This window comes from Vicugna pacos, chromosome 17 (assembly GCF_048564905.1).
Source record: "Vicugna pacos chromosome 17, VicPac4, whole genome shotgun sequence".
In the NCBI taxonomy this organism is placed as follows: Eukaryota; Metazoa; Chordata; class Mammalia; order Artiodactyla; family Camelidae; genus Vicugna; species Vicugna pacos.
This window is the reverse complement of record NC_133003.1, coordinates 15,527,410-15,536,662: the sequence shown is the minus strand read 5'-3', so window position 1 is coordinate 15,536,662 and position 9,253 is coordinate 15,527,410. Positions and strand designations below refer to the sequence as shown.

Below are 9,253 nucleotides of genomic sequence, written 5' to 3'. Positions count from 1 at the left end.
GTTAATTTGCACATATGCACATTTATAATAATAATAGCTGCATGAGACATGTAATAAGAAGTCCCTAATGCTAACCTGGGGGCAAAAATTTAATACAAATTAAACTGGCTCTGTTTCTAGGAATTTGAGGGATATTGCACTGTGATTTTTTTTAGCCAAAATTGTGCCGAGCATAATTGATTAATATTCCAATTAAAATCAGAATGGAACAATAGGAAACTGTTGGTTTTCCACAGTAATGAATAAACAAATCCTTCCCAATAAAGGCAGGCTTCCAACAACAGACATTTGATTGAACTAGGCCTTGTTGTCTGTGGAACCAGACAGCAGGCTACCTAGAAGCTGGTGAGATCTTGAAATGATGAGGTGTCCAAAATCTACCCCACGAATGCCTTCTTGACTATAGAGCCCTTTTTGGCCTTTGGAGGAAACCTAGATACATGCAATCATCTTCTTCTCTGTTACACCCCAACACAGAGGAACCCTCCTACTCGCAGTCTCGAGCAGGCAGCCAACCAGATGATTGCGCCTTTGGCCACAGATGGCTGAAACAGAGGTGGACACTTGTACCACAATGGGTCAGTCCCAAGGGTACATGAACACAGGACCTGAGCTGGAAGGCCAAGTGGCCTTGGGGCCTGAGGGAACTCCTCAAGGGCAGCACTGCTGCTCACTGTGACCTCTGCAGGGGAGAGGAACTCCAAGGCTGCACAGCTGGACAAAATGGCAGCATTTGCCAGAGCAGAGATCGGAAACCATGAGGACCCAAACGGTAGAGAGAAGTCAGGGTACATAAAATTTCCCAGAGCGCTTAAAATTAAGCCCTCCTTTTCTCAAGCAATTTTCTGTTCCTTGCCATCCAGCAACTCCTAACAGAAGTGGAAGCAGCCGCACAGGTCCCGCAATTTCCTGCCAAGATTCTTAACTTCACTGCTGGTTCAGGACGGCACCAGGGCCTTGGATGAGGAGGGAGGTGAGGTCCCGAGAAAACCTGTGCAGAACGTGAAGCTGAGGGGATCAGCAAGAGGAAAGTGAAAGAATCACTAGCCAAAGAACCCCAGTGACTAGAACTGTGATAAATCTAACATGGAAAGAGATCACTGTGGGTCAGGGTAAAGACCCATGCTTGGACTGGGGAGAAGAGAACAAGAATCCACCAGACAGTTCAGGCTGAGAGGTGCAAGTGGAGAACTGAAGAGTAACCGCATTGAAATAACTGAGGGGGTTTAGCTGGAAAGCACGTCTGACACGTTCGTGCTCATAAATTCAGCGACTGCTACACGCACCTACTACACCAGGTGCTGCACAGCCATAAGTCAACGTTGTCACCATGGCCTTCTTCATATCTAAGAAACATGGAGGGCCTCCTTTTCGGCAAAGCGCTCCACAACAGTGTCCTTTCAGCTGGCTGTAAGGATCAGAAGATGGGCTGATTCTTTTATAGCAAGCAGAAGATGGCAGAATCAGGAGTCTGTGAGAAAGGATGAGGACAGACAGTGTGTGTACAAAGTTCCTGCCGCAACGCTGCAGGAGAAACAGGTCCGGCAGGACCCTAAGGGGCCTCTGCTCACTAGACACGCCCAAGTGTCCCAGGGTCCGAGCATCTAAAACTCCCATCGCAGCAGCAAATCCTAAGCAGGTCGTTCATTTTCTAATGTGACCCAGGTAAGTCAGCAGGGCTCCGAGACACTGAATAAACTGGCTGAAAGGGAAATGCTTCCTTTCTTCATAAAGTCCTTGACTTTGTTCTTTTTGCACTTAAAATTAGAAACATATTTGGATTTTCAGAAAAAAAAAGATTAATTTTTACCTGGGCTGGTGGAAAAGAAATTTGTGACTAGCAGAAAATACATGTAACTATTACATTAAAATCTTTCTAGTGCATAGATTTTAAAATCATTTGGAGACACTAAAGACGAAAGAATCCACTTTTTAGACTTATCTTCATGCCAAAAGAAATGCTCCATCTAAGGGCTTTTTAACATGGAAGGAAAAATTCTTAGAAAAAGCCTTTTTCCCTAAAAATACTGCTTTCCTTCATTCTCTTCGTCCCTATTCCTGACCTCACCCAACGGGCAACATTGCTTCACGATTAATCAGCTCTTACCCACAGGCCCCTTTCATGACACCCTTGCAGAGTAAGAAGCAACGGGACAGCCTCCAGCCTCATCCTACTCAAATCTGAAACACCGATCCTTGCTTTACACACTCTTTTTCATGTACTCTGGTCCAGCGTTCCATAAATGTGACTAACACATTCCTTTAGTTGTGTCCACATCTCCTTTCCAAGTCTACATCACTGTCCGAGACGGAACAGGCCCTGAGGAGTCACTCTTCACTACTTTATCCACCTAAACAGTGGCATGTGCCACCAGCGTGGCTATCATGTTGCACAACCCCAGAGGGCATCATCCACGCAGAATACCATAAAAGTGGAACCCTGAAGTTGTAAACTCACCAGCTGATCAGCATCAACCCAAGGTTATTCTTCAATAGTGACCTTGATAATTAAGCCACTTTTCAGTAGATTTAGGACAAACCCACACACAATAAGAAAAGTATACGGTTTTACAGGATAGGCCAAACCTAAAGAGAAGCTCAGAACTAGATGGAAATTCAGAGATCCAACTAGTGCAGCCCCTTCCTTCATTTGACCCCAAGCTACCCAAACTCAAAATGCTTAACACAGCTTAGAATTGTTCAGCTGGCTCCAGAATATTCTAGAATATGTCCTCTGCCTCATCACCCTTCATCCCCCACGCCTCTACCTTCTCCTTCACCGCTCCTACCCCTTACCACATACCCTACCGTTACTCATAGAGAAACCTACAACAAGGGTATCAAACTCTAATGGTAAGGGGCCGGGTACAGGATGTGATATAAATGAATAAAGTGGGCCAAATGGGTGCTGTGGTGATCTAGGGAAGGTTCCCCCCACCTGAGAGAACAGCCACCACTCAGCCAATTCCACCACACAGGTGTGCAGTCCACCACAGCCAGGGGTTCTCCAAGAGAAGCCTAAAGCCCGTATACACAGAAAGATGGAAACTCTAATTCGAAAAGATACATGCACTCCAGTGTTCACAGCAGCACTATTTACAATAGCCAAGACATGGAAGCAACCTAAATGTCCATCGGCAGAGGAACAGATAAAGATACACACACACACACACTAAAATACTACTCAGCCATAAAAAAGAATGAACTAATGTCATTTGCAGCAATATGAATGGACCTAGAGATTATCATACTAAGTGAAGTCAGTCAGAGAAAGACAAATATATGGTATCAGTTATTTGTGGAATCTGAAAAATGCTACAAATGAACTTGTTTACAAAACAGAAGCAGACTCACAGACACAGAAAACAATCTTATGGTTACCAAGAAGAAAGTAGGGGAGGGATAAATCAGAAGTCTGGCATTAACAGATACACGCTATAAATATTTCTATATTTTACATATAAAATAGATAAATAATGACTTACAGTATAGCACAGGGAACTATATTCAATATCTTATAGTAACATATAACAGAAAAGAATCTAAAAAAGAATATATATATGTATAACTGAATCACTTTTCTGTACGACTGAAACTAACACATTATAAATCAACTTTATGTCAGCAAAAAAAAATCTTTTAAAAACCACAAGTTTATACTGTATGGCACAGGGAACTATATTCAATATCTTGTAGTAACCAATCATGAAAAAGAATATGAAAATAAATATATGTTTCTATATGTATGACTGAACTATTAGGCTATACACCAGAAACTGACACAACACTGTAAACTGACTACATTTCAATTAAAAAGAAACAGTAAAAAAATAAATAAACAAACAAATAAAATAAAAATCCACACACACACATAAAAAGAGAAGCCCAAAGCCCAGTTTTTTGTGTGAAATTTCCTGGCTCTTAAACGTAGCAGACTAACTGGGGGTGTTTTTAAATGCTGTATACCAAGCTAAGCGGGATCTGGCCCACAGTGGGCAGTATCTGCTCTGGACGGCAGACCCCATGAAGGAAATCAACGTCCCCTCATAGCTCACAGCTGGGTGATTTGCATCAGTGTCTCTGAGCCTTGGTTTCTTCATCCATAAAAAGAGGAAAGGGCCCTTTATGTGCAGGTAGTTGTCGGGACGAAGTCTGTGCAGATAAAGTACACAGCACAGTGGCTGGCACAGTACACAGAGACTGCAGCTCCCTTCCCGGTGCAGCTGACACGCCTGCCTGTGGATGTTGGCAGAACTCTCCACAGCCTTCCGCCTGACCCTTCCCTCCCATAATGAAAAAGGCCCCCCTGCTAAAGGCAGTGAGGTGGGGTGGGGTGGTCTTCAATGAGTCATCTATACCTAAATCAGAATTTTTATAAATAAAAAAACTTCGGTTGTATATATTTCCTGGCCTAACGACCGTAAGAATAAACAACTAAATAATAAAAACAAAAGAGACTAAGTCCTTACAAGTAGCATTTAAACAGAAAGCATGATAGTTGTGACTATAAAGGTAGGGTGCTCACTCCGGGCCACGGCTGCAGAAGGTCACGCTACAACATGTGTGCTCAGATCCAATTTACCATGTCCTGCTGGGTGGCCAAGAGTGGAAAGCAGCTGGATGCCGAGAACATCCATGTCTTCTCTCCAAAGGTGAGTGGGTCACTGCCTTCAAAAGGACTGAGCTGGACTGCATTTAGCTGTCGACAATATAATAGCAGGAAGGGGGCTAGGGCTTAGGGTCAGGGCAGAGGCCACTGGAACTGGGGAAGCCCTTGGGGCTCCAGGCTGATTCACGGACTCCCCTCCTGTCCCCTCCTCACCAGTGATGTGGGATGTCTGACAGCACTGGGACACTTGAGCTCAGATTCAGGCCTGGCTTACTGGTCGGACTTCTCGTGTTTCATTCTCATTTCTATTTGGTGATGATATTCATACCTGAACCATAACAGGCAGAAAACAGTCAAAGCTGCCTTTTCCCAAGTCAGTAAGGATTCTGGTGCAAAGTCTTTACAGAGTCGAACAACTTGTGACATCTCACTCCCTGCCAGGTGAAAACGTTCTCTAATTTAAAATTTAATAAATGACGCAGAGAACCGATGACCCCTGTATGCCCTCCGGCCCCCAGCACCAGGCCTTCAGACAGTAAGTACTCACTACATACTGCTTATGGAATAAAACCAAGTCTTGGCCAGAGGAAATAATGACCCACGATGAAGAGCCAACAGGAGAATGAAAACTGACCATCTCCAAAAGCAAGAATTTACTCCTGTACAGAATACAGAACTTCTGACTCCAATAGTCTTTCTCCACTGACTCACTCATTCATTCATTCATTCATTCATTTAAGACATATTTCTTGAGCACCTAGTCTTCTTGAAGCACACTGTAAAGTTCTCAGGATAAAAAGATGGTCTTCAAGGTTCTAAGGGTTATAGCGACTCTGTGAAAACCACATGACCCCAGAACCGTTACTGCAGCCAGATTATTCACCGGGGACATCGGTCTGCAAAGTCCATCTGTCTAGAGCAGCAGTTGTGCTAGAAATCGCCCTGCTCTCCACTTGCCTCAGCGCTGCACTGACAAGGTGTCAATGTCACTGGGTTTGGCCAAACTGAGAAACAGCTTAAAAGAGGGAAGGAGCATTTGTTTATGAACTTATCATGCCTTTGGGGGTTATGAGTTTATTTCATGTTTGTGCTGATGACTCTCAACCCAAAAGACTTCACCTGAAATTCAACAACGCTGTCCCAGATCAGTCTGTTAACAAGAAGAGTTGATCAGGGGAATAAATGTAACTTACTTTTTGTAAGAACTTTCAGGTGTACTATAAACATCATTTAACCACAGAAGAGAGTCTTAAGTCTAGCTGTAATGCCCATCAGAACAAATAACACTTGCTGACTCAAACAGATCGTTTAACGCATATACCTTGAGTATTTCGTGCCATTCTCTGTGCTAAACATTTTACCTACATTATCGTCTATGAGCTCCATCACAATTCAGTTATACCTTTCCCAGTTTAGAGCTGAGGAAACTAAGGTTTTTCCAAAGGGTTAAACACCTGCCCAAGGTCACAAAGTTAAGAAAAGATGAAGTCAGCAATCCAAACCCCAGTGGCCCGAGTCCAGAGCCCCCGTTCTGAACCATGAAGTTTCTGGAGCGCCATTATATACATTACTTCACTTGAGCGTCCCCACCAACCTGTGGCAGTCAGGGAGCCTCTGTTCCCCCACTTGACAGCTGAGGGACAACAACTCAGATCTCACAGCTCTCATGGGCACGGTTCCATGACAACAGAGCACAGATACATCATCTCTGGCGGGCTGGGACTTGAGGAATCTAGAAAGACCACAGCTCCTGCTTTGGGGTGTTCTAAGATACTGCACAAACACTGAGCTCTGGTCACATTCTCTCTGTTCAACTGAATGGTTGACTGGTGGCAGGAGACACGAGAGAAACGAAATCCCAAGCACTAGTCTGAATGTGCCCTTGGCCCTCCCCAGAAACCAGACTCAAAGGGCAGGAGCAAATATCCATGAAAACTGTACATGCATTTACCTCCTGACCAAATCATCCCACTTTTCGAAATGTGTCCAACTGATATCCCCACACTCATGAAAAGATTAATCTTTGCTGCACTGTCTGTAACAACAAGAATGGAAACAACTCAAGCATCCACCAAGAAGGAACTGGTTAAATTAATTATGGTAAAGCCATTTGATAGAATACTATATAGCTGTGAAAAATGAAGAAGCCATATACTGATACGGAAAGGTGTCTAAGATTTATTGTTAAATAAAGAACACAAAATGAAGAAGCAGACCTGCATATATATGCTTATATTATATATTAAATATATTTGTTTTATGTATTTTCATAAATATACATGAAATTTATATTTATATAAACTCTAGTAGAAGAATACACAAGAAGCTAATGAAAATGGTGACCCCTTAGTGTGTTAGGGGAGGTACAGGAAATAGAAGGGGTGGGGCAAGGATGAGAGTGAGCACTGTGCATCTTTTCATAACATTTTCCTTCCTGAACCATGGGACTGAATTACTTGTCCAAAGAGGATGACCATCTTGAGCCCAACCAAAGATTCTCTGAATATTTTCAGAGTGTCAGCTGCTGAGTTTGGTCATGAATAAGCGTGTGACAGAATATACGTACACAGATGCAGGGAGCATCTTCTCTGCCCTGCCACACCATTGGCTCAGACTTGGAGTATTCTGTATTATTTGGTGTAGACCAAGCTGCTGTGATGAAGTGCTCCAAATATGTAATGTTCTCACATGGTAACAGTTTACGTCTTGCTCAGGTGCCTGGAAGGGTGTTTGCATCTGCAGGTGGCTCACCTCCACATGGTCATTCAGACACCAGGAACATTCCCTCTGCTTTCCACCCCTCTCATTCCCTAAGGCCTCAGCATCACATGTATCCAACTGGCAGAAGGGAAACAAGTGTGGAGAGGGCATACATGCTCACGTGCTTCTTTTATTAAAAAGCCCTGGACCAGCAGCAACACTCATCACTTCCTCTCATATTTTATTGGTGAAAACAAGTCACATGACTACACCCAAGTAGAAGGCGGACTGGGAAATGCCGTCTCTAGCTGGGCAACCTCTTTCCATCTCAACATCTCCTGTGGAAGGGGAGGGCGGACAGTCACCCATCTCTGACATCATCTCTTTCTCTGAAGGAATTCTGGGAGGGTTACTAGGCATCATTCACCCAGCACACCTTTCCCAGCAACCCCTGTGTCAGTCCTGCTGATACAGAAGAGACTGATGTGGTTTGTGGTTCATGCAGATGAAGAAGCTTATGTCCAATTGGGATGCTGATGAGAGAGCCAAAGGAACTAGCTGGAGACCCTGCTTACCCTGAGCTTCCAAAGGACACAGTATAGAAAATCAGTCACTATCTTTTCCCGTCCCCCTTCTCTGATTCTCTCATCAATGGTTCCTTATTCCCCCTCTGACTTTATCTGTTTAGTTTATCATCTATCTAATGGTGAGAGGGACCTTTAATGACCACTTGTGTGTTCTCTTCTGGATCCACCTGACTCTAGTCCCAGCCCTCATTTCCACTGCAGTGGTGTCATTCCCCAGGAGAGCCCCCTCTCAGCCCTGCCTGCCCAGTGCCTTCACAGATGCTTACACTCTGAGTACATGTGCGTGAGCACCGAGGCTGTGAGGGAGCCATTCCTGCGCCCAGCCCCAGGGGAGCATAAGCAAGACAGCGCAGGGGACAAACCTGCCAACAGCCTGTGGGAAGGGAGAGAAACACGTTGACAAATATCTGTGGGGCAACAATTAAGGTTGGATTTTGACCTGAAATACTTCTCTGCCAAGGACCTAAAGCAACACAGATGTGATTTGGTCCATGATTCAGGGGAAGCAACAGACGCAGACAGTGAAGGCTGCTACATCAAACCAGAGCAAGCAAAAGCAAAATTGGCCCAGGCTGTGTAACTCTAGGAGTTACTCACTTTTTTGTCACCAAGGACCCGTTTAATTATTTATATACATCACATGGGCTCATGTTTGCAAAGATTTCTTTTTTCCTCCCAAGAAATTCCATTTATTAGAGAGCAATGTCTTCATTTCCCCTGTGTCTTATTAAGCAAAGACATACGCAACTACCAAGGGGGATTTCTGATCATTTGTTCATTCAACAAACATTTACTGAACCTTTAAGACGTGCCAGGCACTGGGGATACAGTGGAGAACATAGCAGCCAAGGTCCCTGCTTTCCCAGTCTCACTGCAGGGGCCAACATTCATCAAATTACCATAAACATGTAAGGAAAAGTTAGGAAGGAGAATAAAGGAGGCCAGGAGAGAAGAAGAGGTGAGACCTGCACGAGGTGGGGCTACAGGGAAGGCATCGCTGCTTAATGGACACCTGAGCTAGGACCAGATTCTCAAGAGTTGTGACTGCCCTAAATTCAGTAATTCCCTCTAAAAGAGAAGAACACACAACTTTAAAAGGAACTGTCTACATGTCTGCTCTGTGCCAGATACTGGGCTGGGCCGTTTCTGGGCACTGTTTCATCTCCTCTGCCCAGGGCTTCCAGGTGGGTGACCTCAGCCCCTAACTTTTTACAGATTAAGAACCAAGGCTCCAGAAGTTTCCATTGCCTGGCTGCATCTCTTGGTTAGTAACAGGCGGGTCAGAGAGTCCAACCTGGACCCAAAGCTCCAAGGAGGCAGCAAGGAGGGACGCTTGAGGGGACCCTGCTCCACTACT

At 44.5% G+C, this 9,253-nt stretch overlaps 1 long non-coding RNA gene across 11 annotated transcripts in view; it reads right to left on the bottom strand.

The window, feature by feature from the left end:
* Nucleotides 1–9,253, bottom strand: part of LOC116283906 (uncharacterized) — a 194,003-nt gene that overhangs the window by 152,393 nt on the left and 32,357 nt on the right. The window lies entirely within an intron of this gene.